We start from the raw sequence: 15252 nt of genomic DNA, 5'->3' as shown, positions 1-15252 counted from the left end.
CTGAACAATAATACTGCAAGCTAGCTGTAGAAAGCTGTGAATTGGTCTCATGAAGCCAACGTCTTACCAATAAAAGCCAAGAAAGAGAAGACTTTGCCTACCTGAAGTTTTTAGGGCCTTGAGGACTCCATGAATATCTTACTATACTTTGTGGGAAAGAACAAAGCCATCTGGTCCCAGAAATAAGGAATCCAGTGTCTTCAGCTGTTTGACTAAAGCAGACTATGGGTGATATTTGAGATCCAGTTCAGAAGTAGTGACAGAATAGCTCTGATGGAACCTAGAAGACTTTATAACTCATTTTTTTGTGACTTACTAATAATCCACTAATTGTATCTGTGTCTGTATAACTTATGGCTAGTATGCAGGAATCCCATTACATATATGCGTTTGAAATAATAGTAACCATTATCCACCCATGCCTATTCAGCCCCTGGAATGTGACCCTCCCATGTTGATATGTTCTGTACATAGAATGTCATGCCACACTTCTGAAGCAGAGCATGAAAAAGAGTGTAAAATTATCTCAAGAATTACTTTATTGCTTTAAGTTGAAATGATATTTCATATACATTGTACTATCAAATACATTATTGAATTAGTATTGCCATATATTTATTATTGTTGATAATTGGAAAACTTAAAGTTACACTTGTCCTTGGAAGTATATTTATTTTTTTGACTTTGTTTATAGATTGTTAATCTTTTTTATTAACATATTTGTTGTTGATTCTTTGGGAATTTCATTTCATGTACCCTAATTCCACTTATTTTCCAGTGGTTCACTGTCCACCCTACATCCCTATAGTCTCCCTCCAAAATGTAAAACAAAACAAACAAAAATCCTCATCACTCATCATTCTCTCCCTCCTCTCCATCATATATTCTTTTGACATAGTGACCTGGGAAGCTGCAGTGTGTTACACGGTGTACCCTTTGGCCCAAAAAGCTTTATTTGGAAATTTTCATTGCAATGAGTTGTTGATCTGATTCAACACCTCTGGCTTCTGGTTCACCTTCAATACTCAACCCTTACAAAACTTCTCTTGGATATCTGGCTGGTGCCTTGAGTCATGGATGTCTTGTGGCCATGGTTCCTCAAGACCAGTCCCTTTATGCTCTCCAGCAGATTACAGATGGGGTCAATGTTGAGGTGGGCTAACTTAAAGCCTGGATGTGGGCCTAGGTGGTAGCTGCGTTGGTTGATCGGGGACTCCACAAGGCCTTCTTCTATCAGGCTAGGGTCAGGGCCAACTCTCCCATACCCACACCATCAGGACCAGCACTCCTCTCCTGCGCATGGTAAAGAGTGAGTCCAGCTCTCCTGGACTTTTGGGGTTAGTGCTGGCAAGGTGGGGAGCACTGGTCTAGTCTGTCTCTGAAAGTATATTTCCCACACACAGTGAGCCTTGATTCATGTGAGCATGTGTTTATAAAAGAAAGTTTTTAAATGTTCCATTGTTTATATTTGTTTCTGAAAGGCCTTGCATTGCAAAGAGGAATAAAAGTAAAAATTCAATATACTTTTCATTTTTTCAGTTTTTCATAGCTTTGGAGCCTATCCTAGAACTATCTTTTGTAGTTTAGATCCAGGCTGGACACAAACTCACAGAGATTCACCTGCATCTGCCTTTTGAGTGCTGGGATTAAATGCATGTGCCACCACTGCCTGGCTCAATACACTTTTAATACTTGTCAGCTTAACATTTGATGAATAAGATACATTTCTTTAAAAAAAATACTGCAATGCCGTTTGAAAGGGCTATAATCAAGAAAGTATCAGTGCAGAAGATGGCAGGTGGGGAGGGTGATGGAGGGGAGAGGGGGAGACAGACAGACAGAGAAAGAAATGGAGACAGAGAGACATAAACAGATACACACTGACTAGCTGACCAAAGAGTGGCAAGAAGCTTCGGAGTGGAGTGAACGACACTTTAAAGGAAGAGTAGAAGTTAACCAGGTGAAGAAGCTGGGAAGAACACACTCCATGCAGCGAGTTAAGAATGTAAAGGGATGCAAAACCGGAAGTAGCTTGGCTGATAATTTCTCAGGTTCTTTTAAGAGTTCAGTGGCCGCCGAAGGGCCAAGTGGAGGAAGATGATTCTAGAAGGGCAGCTGGAGAATCTGCACTGTCCACTGGACATTCTCCTATAGTGTAAGACTAACCCGCAGAATGCGTCACGGAAGGCTTTTGAACAGAACATGGTATTTGCTTTGATATGTGTTTCAGACACTGATCTGTGGAAGCAATGTCGTTGAAGTGGAGAAGGCGTGGATAAACACTCTCTCAAAGTTTTAGATTCTAAGTCAATGTGGCGGCTCATGCCTATAATCCCAGAACTTTGGAGACTGAGGCAGGATTGCTGTAAGTCTGAGGCAAGCCTGGGGTACATAGTGAGTTCTAGGGTATACTGAACTAGTGCAAAACCCTGTTTTGAACAAAATAAGCCCCCCAAAATTCCCCTCAACTTCATAAATGGGCATAAAGAAGAGAAAGCAGTTTAGAGAATACTTAGGTTGCATAAGAGCAGGATTTGGAAATCAAATTGCTTTGGGAAAAATAAATAGCATGAAGATGGGGAGAATCTAGGCAGCATCAAATAAGGGAATTGGTGGACATAAGGAAGGCAGACCCTTTATTTCCAGACACTTGTGGTGCAGGCAGAAACAGCTCTTGGTGGAAGGACTCCCAAAGCAGGGCACAGCTACCTTCTGACTGTGTCTGTCATTAGGGAGGCAGAATATTTGGATGGGCAGGAGGACAGAACCAAGCAGACAGGTTAGAGATAGGAAAGCAAGGAGGATGCTCAAAGGAAAAAGGTCCTAGGGGAGAATGTTCAGCGGTTAAGAATCAAGAAATAGTTAAGCTAGGCATAGTGTCTTATACTTGTAATTCTATAAGTTGGGAGTCTGAGGCAGGAGAATACTGATTTTGATGGCTGGCCTGGGCTATACAAAATAATCTTCCTTCAGAAAGAAAGAGGGGGTTGAAAAAGGCACTGGAAAGGTTGCTAAATCCTCCAATTTCTTTTAGTAGTAGAAGCATAGAAATTTAAATTCTTCACCTTAACCCAAGCATCTCAGAGGCTTTAGCACTATTTCTGTTGCCATTGACTTTCCTGGAAGAAACTGAATCCATTTCAATTAGCAAAGTTGGTACTGGCTGTGGGAAGGAGGCTCTGTGCCTTGGCTTCAGGGACCCTGGGACTGGCAGGTTAAAATGTGATTCCTGCCTTCTTCTCTCCTTCCTTCATCTAGCCATTTATTTTTAACCTAGATGCTCTTGTATGAACTTTAGTTTGAAATGATGTTAAGAGTCTTTCTGGTAAAGGGTTTTACCAGATTTAAGGCACAAGTAAGCGCCATTATCAAACCGTGTAGCCAGAGAATTCTGGTGCCTCGTGGTGTCTTTTTTTTTCTTTATCTGTAAAATGTGAGCATTTGCTGAGATTGCTGGGAAGGCTCCATTTCTAACCTTCTCTGCTTATGCGGTTCCAAGTTGAACCGATGCCCACTTGCAAGATGTGAAACAGAAGGAGCGAGCGATACAGTGTGTACTCAGCAGCGCAGGCGCTGGTGTTGATGCGCTACATATGTGTAACATCCCCGCGGAACCTCACCAGGCTTCTGCGGGAATGGGACATTTCGCCTGCACAAGCAGCGTATGCCTCTCCTCAGAATATGTGCCAAGCACACTTCAGAACTTGCGTTATGTTGCAGCCGAACTACAACACAGCTGTAGTTCAAGTCTCCCTCTCTCCGGGCTGCCTTAGAAAGGAAGCCGCTGTTGTGGTGCCTCTGCGTGAACAGAGATGCAACCTGTAATTATGAATTTATCAGACAATAGGTGACTTTCCTCCACAGTCCTTAATGATGTGTTAACATAATCCCACGTTCTCCTGTGGAGAATCAAGCCCTGTTTTAAAGAATTTGAATTGCTTGGGGGCAAGAGATATATTGCTCATCCATAGAAGTTGAACAAAAAAGGTAAATTGGTTCCCTCCTTATCTACAGCAAAACATATGCTTTGTGTGTGTGTGTGGGGGGAAACATAGAGAAATATGGAGACAGAGACAGAAATACAGAGACAGAGGTGGCATAGTGACTTGGATGTATAGCCGGTGACTTTTCTAGGATATCAACATAGGACCCACACAAGTTCCCACATTTTAATCCATTTGTGATGGGGGCTTGGCTAACATTCCAATCAACTCTGAAGGTAAAGGTAAGTCATGTTGATTTCAGGCCAGCCATTTTCTTTTAAGAATGAAGGTAGCGTTATGTCTCACATGTCTTTTCACAACATCCAGGATACCTTGACTTTATCATCCCCATCTCAGTTGAAAACGTTAATCAGGGAGAAGTCAGTTTGAGAAAATCAGGTCAAGGGTTGGTGGAACATTAGACTAAGGTCTCCTAACCTTGGAGTATGTTCACATCTTTCAGAAAGAAAAAAAAAGAAATTAAATTTTTAAAATTGAATGACAACTATTGAAATGACAAATGACTTGCATGCCTGGACCTTGGCCTATCTGATAAGAACACATGGTGAACTACACGGACAAAACTTGAAAAAAGAGCGAACAAAACCAGTTTGGCCCAGTAACTAAGCTGACCCCCCGCCATGCCCACTGACTATGTAGTGCAAGACTAAGCTGTCGTTTTCCAGGCATTTTAAAGCACTTACCTTGTACCAGGCCATATACTTATGACACAGTGAAGAGCAGATACGATATATGGTCCCTGTCCTCAGCAGATTCATGTCTAGTGGGAGTTAGAAACAAGGAAAAATAGATGATTTTGGTTCTGTTAAAAATGTCATGATTGCCACAGTCAACCATGTCATTGGAACACAAATGATATAACCCAATCTTTTTTATTATTATTATTATTGGTGGGGAGGTCTTGGCTGTTTCTGGAGTGACTGCCTTGTAAAAGCTGATTGAGACCTAAGTGAGTTAGCCAGGCTAAAAAGGTCAAATGACTTGAGGGAAGTTACGAAAAATTCTGCTTGTTACTCAACCTGTCTGCAGAAGAGGCCCGAGGCTAAAATAATCCTAGAAAGTTTTAAAAAATAAACTAAAAGGAAGCTGTGGCTTTAGATGGAAAAGATTGTTTGACTAGACTGGAAAAGGAGGCTGAGGGCAGATGTTGTATAACCTTAGCTGGGTAAGGATTTAACTAACCAGAACTGCTTTGCAATTAACCAGACTGGTTTAGTGATGGACAGGAGGGCTACAAGACTTACAAGACTGGAGGTACGGAGACCATTCTAATGAACTAAGACCCGTGCTTTAGGTTACAATATGACATAAAGCATTAAATTACCTGGAGGGTCTGGAGGAAGATTTAGAGTGCATCACTATTGCTGCTTAATGGAGAAAGAGGCAAATAAATGATGCGGTGTCATGGTTATCTATCTCTTTCCGGTTCTGAAATTTAAGTAAACAGTGAGAGAAGGAGCATCAGATGGTGAGAAATGGGGGTGGGAGGGTCTTGGACCTTTGCTTTAAACTGTGAGAAGGGAAGGGATGATTCCCAGGGGACAGTGGACATATGGATCGGTCCAGATGAGAGATCTGAGTCTTCAGCAGATGAATCAAAGTCTTCAGAGGACCCGAGTGAAGCAGAGCATGTGGACTGCATTATAGAGGAAACAAAACAGAGCTTCAGTGGCTGGGCACTGTGCTGAAACAGAAACACGCCATCCACTTCTGTGAAGTGGCCAGAATACACAAATCCATGGAGTCAGAAGGGACAGGAGTAGCTGCCAGGTGAGGCAGATGAGGAACAACTCCTAGGGGTGGGATACAGCATTCCTTTTGGGGTTAAGGCTAAACATTAGATGGTAGCAAAACTCAAACAACCCCAAGTTAACTGAAAACCCCTGAACACATAGACTTCGGAAAGATGACTCACATGGCGTATGAATGATGCTTCAATAAGTGTATTCTCTTAAAAGAATGCCTCAATAATGTTCACTAATGAAATGTCCCGATCAGGGACAGAAAAGTCGATGAAGATGAGGGTAAGGAAACAGCAGGAATGTTATGAACCGATTTCGACTCTTTCCCTTATTTCCTCTCCTTCAGTAATCAGCCTGAGCTGTCCTTTCTAGGCATTGCTCCTGCCTAGAGGTTTATGCTTATAATTCAATAAGTTAAACTAAAACAACAGACAAACACGAGGAGGACATCTCATTTCAAAACCACAGGACTGTAAAAAGTGTTTTTCCTGGTACAATGAGCACAAAACAACGACAATATGAAAGGACTCGAGGCGTCCCAGGCTTGGAATTACCATCATTTTTCACATCATTCCTGAGTGAGCAACACTATCTTTTTTTTTTCCTATTATATTTTTTTCTTAACCACAAAATAACCAGAACTTATTCTTGCAAAAATTGCATTTTAAGTTCTTTTGACTTAAAGTGTTTTTCCATTATAGTATCTGTGGGTTTGGCTTCAGCCTTCAATCTCTCTGGGATCCCGCTGTGCTGCTGTCTCCTGACTTTTTCAATTTCCAGAGCTCCCCTAGGGAGTAAAAATGGCTAAGTTAAAATGGAAGTGAGGCATGGAGAAGGCAGCCAAGTCACTGCAGAGAGCAGTATGTGGCAGCCTATTCGGGTAACCCAAGTTTGTGTATCAGTCTTGATAATTGATCGAGTACAAGTATTTGGTCCCCACATCTCATGTGATTAGTTTGTAACATCATTGTTATTTGGTTAGCTTTTCAGATACACAGGATTCTTAATGCCTGTGCTAAAACCAGTGACATGGAAGAACATGGCAATGCCAGGCTTGGACAGGGTTTACTTCAGAGCCCTGGTGGATCTGACCACCTTTGCTTGCTCTGGCACCTACTGCACTGTGGGTCTTGTCTTTGGATTGGGAGGTGGGAGAGTGGGTGAAGACTTTCACGTTAGACTGACTGATGAACGTGTGTGAGTTCCTCTCTCATTGCTGCCTCAGGACCAGGTCAAGTCACATTCTTGTGAACTGAGTATGTAAAAGCCTCTGTGAGGCTCTGATGAAATAAATGTGCTATGGTCTTTAAAACTGGAAAAGCTATTAGGTACAAGAGCAGGGCAGAAGCCAGTTTGTTTCTTTTTGTAATGCTTTGATGACCAGCAAGGCACTGGCTATGGTGCTGATAGTGCCTTATGAGATCAGACCTTGAGTGCCTGCCATTCCCAAGTGCTGGGCTAGGGCCCAGGCTGCCCCATTGCCTTGCTGATGATAAACTTTGAAAAAGAGAAGAGTGAGATTATGATAGGCGTGTAAAATTATTTGCTATGTGAGGAACTAGTTAAACCAGGGTATGCCATGCAGGACCAGAGTCTAGCACAAGGGAGACAGAAAGCCAATGAATGCATCCCCATGAGGATTGCAGGCCAAGTGTCCTACATAGATTACCCCACCCACTTTATCCTTGCTAGTGCCTGTCCCCCTTCAAAGAGTTCCCCTTTCTGCTTTCATGCCACACACATGCCATTTAGCCCTTTGTCTCTTCCCCCAAATAGCTCATCCTCATATGATTCTATTTTCTAGGAAATGCCAAACTGGCTTCTATAACTGTTGTACCTTTTCACAACCCATCATCAAGCCAAGAAGCCTCTGATTTCTCCATAACCTCAATATCACTTATTTTCCGGTTTGAAAAAACACTGTATAGACTTCCTAATGGATACCAACTAGAATCTTATCAAGGTTTTATGAATACTTGTTTTGAGATATGCAAAAATATTTCTAGTATCGCTAAGCTTATAGCTTCTTAAGTGTTCTTATTTTAAAAAAATGATATCTGATTATAGGTTTAGGTTCTCAATCAAAGCTAAGGTTATAGTTGAAATGTTCTTTTTTAAAGATAGGGTCTCACTCTGTAGCTTGAGGTGTCCTATGTAGCTAGGCTGGTCTAAGATTTGTGGCAGTCCCCTACCTTAGCCTCCCAAGATGGGATTACAGACATGAGACATCATGTCTGGCTGAATCATTCTTTAAAAAGTTTTCAACTGAGAAAATATATTCCTCTGACATACCTTCAATAGCATTCAAGATCACTTCACTGAACCACAGACCTTTGGGGCATGTTGCTCTGTGAGTACAACTGTTCTTACTCTGCTACAGACTCACTTTATCTCTGGCCTGCTCTAACAGCAGCCTACAGATGTCCCGGCCTATCCTCATATTCTCTTCTAATCCCACCCACTTGCTGAAGGCAGTTGATTACATTGGCACAAATATTGAGGTCAGACCCTGGCCTGGGTCTCAGCTTGCCTCTTATACCACTGGGGAATTGAAAGGATGACATATGGATGTTCTTGTAGGCTCTCTGAGCCTGGTTTCCTTCACTATAAAATAGGAAAATAGTGTCCATTAGACAGGGCCTTTGAGAAGACAGGACTTGTCAGTTCTTGTTTATGCTGCTCATAACACACAAACACCTCACTAATTGTTACACAGAGTCTTGCCTGGGTTCCTGAAGATTACTTTCTATAAATATAACAAGACATCTTGTTATAGAACTTTTTTGTTTTTAAGTATTTCAGATGTCTTCATTTTTACAAAGCTCAAATTGCTTAGACCTCTGTAGGGGCTTCTCAACAGTCTATACTACAGCTCTTGTCTGCTGCCCCAGTCTTCTGAGCCGTTGGATGGAAAAGGCCCACTACGTGTGTGGTCCTGGCTCAGTGTGTGCTCTTTCACGTGTGTTGAGCTTCACATAGGGAATTGGTCTTTGTCTTGCAAGCCTTCTCTGTGAGGTGTCTTCTGTGTGAACCCATCTGACATACTGGGCTGGGTCATGGCTAATCTAGAGTGGTTCACCTTGCCATGTGGGTGTTCACTTATGTAAGCTCTGCTCTGTCTTATCGCAATTATATGATGTGCTGTAAACAGGCTTGTTTAAAAGGTAAAGGCAGTTATAGTTAGGATATAGACTGTCCCCTTCAAACACATGTATTTGATCACTTGGTCTCAGGTGGTGGCACTGTTTGGGAGATTGTAGAAATTTTTGGATCTAAGGTCTATCTGACAGATGCAGAGGTGGGCCTTGAGGGTTACAAGACATCCCCCCTTCTACCCCTTCTCCCTATTTCCTCTATCTTTGAAGATGTTGAAATTACCTGGCGCGAGTGAGAAAGAAACAGGGAACACGCAACAAACCCGCTTAGGAGTTTATTAGAGGGGGTGCATACAGGCCTGGGAATCGGTGTGCAGAGAAAGAGAGAAAGATGGCATGTCCAGCTTTTTATTTATTTTTTTAATTTCTGCTTTTTTATTTGATGGTCTTAATCAATAGCCTTAGTTTTTCTTTTTTTTTTGTGTGGGCTTCTATTTTTATTGTATTTGACTTGGATGGGGAGCAGTGTTCGACGACAGGATGTCAGCAGCTTTTCTGTGCAGATGTAGTATCGGGAACTCACCAAGGCCAGCTGGCCTGGGTCTGAAAAAGCATGGGATAAAACCTGACTTGCTGAACATAGCGGACAATGAGGACTACGGAGAACTCAAGAACAATGGCAATGGGTTTTTGATCCCACTGCACGTACTGACTTTGTGGGAGCCTAGCCTGTTTGGAAGCTCACCTTACTAGACCTGGATGGAGGTGGGCGGTCCTTGGACTTCCCACAGGTCAGGGAACCCTGATTGCTCTTCGAGCTGATGAGGGAGGGGGGCTTGATCGGGGGAGCAGAAGGGGGAGGGAAATGGGAGGCAGTGGCGGGGAGGAGGCAGAAGTCCAGCTTTTTAAAAGCTGCCTAGCGCACGCCCACAGGGGGTTGATGTGACTACGCCATACGCAGATGAGAGGGTCATGCATGCGCACAAAGGTTTAGCTGAGTAACATGTGGATGGAACCACGCATGCGTGCATTGGTCACGCAGGGGCCCTTTAACATCCGGGCAATTGCCTGAGGGCCCGTCTGCGTGTGCTCGCCTTTAGAACCTGGAAGTGCAGCCTTATCTGTGGCTGAATAATTACAGATGTAGCGTTCTGTGACCCTACCTACTGCTGCAACTACCATAACCTTCCCTGCCACGGTGGATTTACTTCCTCTGAATTGTGAGTCAAAATAAATCCTTCTTTAAGTTGGTTCCGTCAGGTAGTCTCATGATACAGCCATGAGAAAAGTCAGTAATATATATGGGAGTTGTTGGACTTCTGCAAGCTTATTAGAGAAACCTTGTTCTCTAACTTGGCATGTTTCTTAGGGTTGCATGTAAGAAATTTACTCCTTAAAACAAGCTTTTCATGTAGCCACTACCCAGTAGTGGGAACAAACTCCTTAGAAGTGAACTGTGGCTGAATCCTATTTGCCAGTGCCAGTCCCGAGGATGTTTTATTTATCAGGGACTCTATTGAAAATCAAGTTTGCATAAGTCACTTAATAGTTCCCTAAGGGAGAAAGAGAATTGCATAAGGCACTTCTGTTAACGAGGCTTCTCAAGATAGATGCTATTGCTTGTCCCGTGGTTTTGAGGAATGTAAAATCCAGTAGGAGAAATTGTATTCTCTGTGCGTTTTCTGAAGAGGGTTTAGGAAATTTTGATCTCGCCTGTCATTGTATTTCCAAAATAGTTCAGCCTCCCAGCTTGGCAGATGGAGCCACTTATAGTCCTGTTTCAGCTCCTGTCTTGCTGGTGAAATCTGAAACTAGAGAAAGGAGAGAGATCCTGCCATTTAAAAAAGAAGTCGAGAGACAGATCACCATAGGTAACCATGCAGAAGCAGGCTCTTCATAATGGATCCCGAGTCTGCTTAGACTGCCTGCTTCCTGACAGAGCTTGTTGGAGCATTTTTAATTGTTAAAGAAAATATGTAGATATGCACCTTCGTTGTTTGTAGTCTTCCTCCTCCTTCCGGTCTTTTTTTTTTATTTATTTATTAAAGATTTCTGTCTCCTCCCCACCACCGCCTCCCATTTCCCTCCCCCACCCCCTATCTACTCCCCCTCCCTCATTACCCTGAAGAGCAGTCAGGGTTCCCTGCCCTGTTGGGAGTCTAAGGACCTCCCACCTCCTTCCAGGTCTAGTAAGGTGAGCATCCAAACAGCCTAGGCTCCCACAAAGCCAGTACAGTACAGTAGGATCAAAACCCAGTGCCATTGTTCTTGACTTCTCAGCAGTCCTCATTGTCCGCTATGTTCAGCTAGTCCGGTTTTATCCCATGCTTTTTCAAACCCAGTCCATCTGGCCTTGGTGAGTTCACGATAGAACATCCCCATTGTCTCAGTGTGTGGGTGCACCCCTCTCAGGCCTGAGTTCCTTGCTCGTGCTCTCTCTCCTTTTGCTCCTGATTTGGACCTTGAGATTTCTGTCCGGTGCTCCAATGTGGGTCTCTGTCTCTGTCTCCTTTCATCACCTGATGAAGGTTAATATCCAGGAGGATGCCTATATGTTTTTCTTTAGGTTCACCTTCTTATTTAGCTTCTCTAGGATCTCGAATTATAGGCTCAATATCCTTTATTTATGGCTAGAAACCAATTATGAGTGAGTACATCCCATGTTCCTTTTTTTGGGTCTGGCTTACCTCACTCAGGATAGTGTTTTCTATTTCCGTCCATTTGCATGCAAAATTCAAGAAGTCATTGTTTTTTACTGCTGAGTAGTACTCTAATATGTATATATTCCATACTTTCTTCATCCATTCTTCCATTGAAGGGCATCTAGGTTGTTTCCAGGTTCTAGCTATTACAAACAATGCTGCTATGAACATAGTTGAGCATATACTTTTGTTGTATGATAGGCCATCTCTTGGGTATATTCCCAAGAGTGGTATTGCTGGGTCCAGGGGTAGGTTGATCCCGAATTTCTGAGAAACCGCCACACTGCTTTCCAAAGTGGTTGTACAAGTTTGCATTCCCACCAGCAATGGATGAGTGTACCCCTTACTCCACAACCTCTCCAGCAAAGGCTATCATTGGTGTTTTTGATTTTAGCCATTCTGACAGGTGTAAGATGGTATCTTAAAGTTGTCTTGATTTGCATTTCCCTGATTGCTAAGGAAGTTGAGCATGACCTTAAGTGTCTTTTGGCCATTTGAACTTCTGTTGAGAATTCTCTGTTCAGCTCAGTGCCCCATTTTATAATTGGGTTGATTAGCCTTTTACTGTCTAGTTTCTTGAGTTCTTTATATATTTTGGAGATCAGACCTTTGTCAGCTGCGGGGTTGGTGAAGATCTTCTCCCAGTCAGTGGGTTGCCTTTTTGTCTTAGTGACAGTGTCCTTTGCTTTACAGAAGCTTCTCAGTCTCAGGAGGTCCCATTTATTCAATGATGCCCTTAATGTCTGTGCTGCCGGGGTTATACGTAGGAAGCGATCTCCTGTGCCCATGTGTTGTAGAGTACTTCCCACTTTCTCTTCTATCAGGTTCAGTGTGTTCAGACTGATATTGAGGTCTTTAATTCATTTGGACTTGAGTTTTGTGCATGGTGATAGATATGGGTCTATTTTCCTTCTTCTACAGGTTGACATCCAGTTTTTCCAGCACAATTTGTAAAAAATCAAAGATCTTAATTAAAGCTATGAACTCACAGGTACTATTTAAGAGACATTCAGGGAAGAGAGAAGAGGAATGAGGAGAAAAGTTACAGCAGAAAGCATTCTTTCTAAAATAGGTCTGAATGTAGTTCTGAGCCTCTCAGAACACAAGACAGGAAAATATCAGGGAGTGAGCTGGTGCCTTGAAATCCTTCTAAATCATCTAGTAGTTGAATGCTTCGTGTGTTTTTCTTTACCAAGGGATTTGTGGCAGATATTAGCATCTGCAATGTGTTTCTACCTTGGTTGGATATTGAAGATAATATTGAAGCCACCCTTGAAAGTGAGGTGGGCTTTTGTTCCTGGATTTTAAAGATATGGGCTATAACATGGTTAATATTTTAAGCTACTTGTTTTAATATCTATAAATGTGTGTATACATTTACATATGTGTATATTTCCTAGAAATAGTATTCTTCCATCATTTTTATATTGAAGACAGTTTTGCACAAAATTATACAAGTCATATATCTCATTAAATATCTATAGAGACACAAATTCCATGTATGATCCTCCCCCATAGTGATTAAATTATATCCCACTGTGGTGGAGGATCATACATGGAATTGGTGCCTTAGACCCAATGGACATGCATTGGGATTTAGGCCTCCACCATGTATCTGTAATATCCAGATGTCATGGTTACCAGTTAGACAGGACTGCTGATGAACGTGGAAGCCTACAATGATGTGCAGCAAGGCTCTGAACTTACAGGAGAGGTAACTGTGTGGACATGTGAGTCAGTGAATATGTGCTATAAAACTACAGTACTATCAAAATTTAATGTTGTCTTATTCCCTGGATTGGGCCCCAATCTCATGCTAGAGTGGATATTGTTAAGCTGCTCTTGATTAAGGGTCAAAAAGATCCCAACTGGGATGATTGGTGCTTAGTGAAGAGGATTCTTCTCACAGCTACGACTCGTGTGTATGATGGGGCTATCTGCGGCGCAGATTTATGACTAGTGTTCTCTCTTCCATGGAAATTAGTTTTGAGTGACAACGTTAAAAAAAAAGTCTTTGATTGTATTTGGTGGAAGTGGGTGTGTTGTAGTACATTACTGAAAGTTTATTCATGGTTTTCTCAGAAATGAATATTTATGCAAAGCTCACTCATCATCGGGCGGGACCAACCACTAATCAATGGTTCCACAACAAATGCCAGAGATGGGGAGAGTGCAGACTTTTTGTGACACATAGAAAATATGGAATTGGAACCTGACAGTAAAGAAACATCATGCTGCTCAGCCTACCCCATTCCTGATGGGCAGTGTGGCCCAGATGGGAACTCTGGTCCAGAGAGGATGGGAAAGGGCTGACTTGAACGAACTGAAGTTAAGCTAGTATGTGAACTGGTTCTCAGTACACTTCTGAAATCCCATCTTTTCCAAGTCAGAGACTTCCCTCTGGCCTCACTGCCTCTTTGTCTACCCCTCTTGCACTTGGGAAGTTCTTTCGTTAACAAAACTGAAGCAGGCAACTTTACAAAGCACCACAAATTTTTTCACAAAAACTCTTCAAATTCTTGGGGTGACAGGATCTACCAAGAACTCATGTCATTTCTACATGTTGTGACTTCTTTTGATTTTTTTCCAGTGGAAATTTCTTCTTTTTGAGGTCTAGATCAGGACCCTACAGGAGCCTGGTCCTCCAGGATCCAAATGGCCAGGGCTTGGACTGTGTTTATGATCTTATGAGAAGAATGCTTTGAGAGACTGTTTATTCTCTCTTTCTCCCTTGCCCTTCTTTTATATGAGGGCTGCTTAAAATGTCTTCAAAGTAGAATGCAGGAGCCCTAGGAGACTTTGTGATGTCTAAGTGCCCATAGGAGTTACACCAGCTTTTCTAGAAGGGCACAACTTTATTTCTGAATTTAGGAGAAAGGTAGGAAACCGCTTTCTTTGTTTTGTTTTGTTTTGTCTTCTCAGCCTAATGTGTAGCCTATAGTGAAATGCATTAATCTCTTAAGATTGTCATGTAGCTCAAACGATTTACGTTTTTTTTTCCCCTTCAAAACTACCTTCCTTTTAACAATAAAGCCAGCCTCTCTGAGAAAGGTTTAAAACTCTGAATTAATAAATTGTGGGTGTACCTTGCTGCAGGCTTCTTCTTCTTTCTTTTGAGTTACTGAAAGTAAGACCCCATGATCAGATTTGTGCATTTAATTGCATTTTAACTTACCAGCTAAAGCCTGGCATCAATGCCCCATGCTTCTATTGTGTTTTAATGAAGCCCTTTGAAAAGTAAAAACATCCTTCAGAACTCCTACTGCTTTCAACCAGCACTCTTCTCTGGATTTCCCCAAAACATAACTTTAAAGGTCTTCCTTCTGTATATTTTACTTAAATAGATTTAGTGTGGACTTTTGATCATGCATAGGGAAATCACAAAAATCCCATGAATAATTTAGGATGCTAACTCAAAACAATGAGGTAGCCCTTACAGTTTGTGTTTGGAAAGGCAGAACTGTTAAATATTGTGTGACACAGACGAGATTTCTTTTCGGTAGTAGTGCTTCTTGGGGAAATAGGCGTGGCGCAACAAATGCTAAGAGATATTGGCTTGGTTCTCTCGGGTTCGTGGAGCGCGTAACTGGTATGGCAGTGGCTGATCTTAGGCAAAAGGAGAAGGGGTCAGTGAAGGTGTGAGGTTTCCAGTCAGCTTTAGCAAAGATTGGGGCGGAGAAGATGCCTCATCTATATTCTGAAAGGTGTC

At 42.3% G+C, this 15252-nt stretch overlaps 1 protein-coding gene across 1 annotated transcript in view; it reads left to right on the top strand.

Moving 5' to 3' along the window:
* Ryr3 (ryanodine receptor 3) overlaps window positions 1-15252 on the top strand; it is a 524632-nt gene that overhangs the window by 95572 nt on the left and 413808 nt on the right. The window lies entirely within an intron of this gene.

This window comes from Microtus pennsylvanicus, chromosome 2, assembly GCF_037038515.1.
Source record: "Microtus pennsylvanicus isolate mMicPen1 chromosome 2, mMicPen1.hap1, whole genome shotgun sequence".
Taxonomy (NCBI): domain Eukaryota; kingdom Metazoa; phylum Chordata; class Mammalia; order Rodentia; family Cricetidae; genus Microtus; species Microtus pennsylvanicus.
This window is presented reverse-complemented; position numbering and strand designations above follow the sequence as displayed.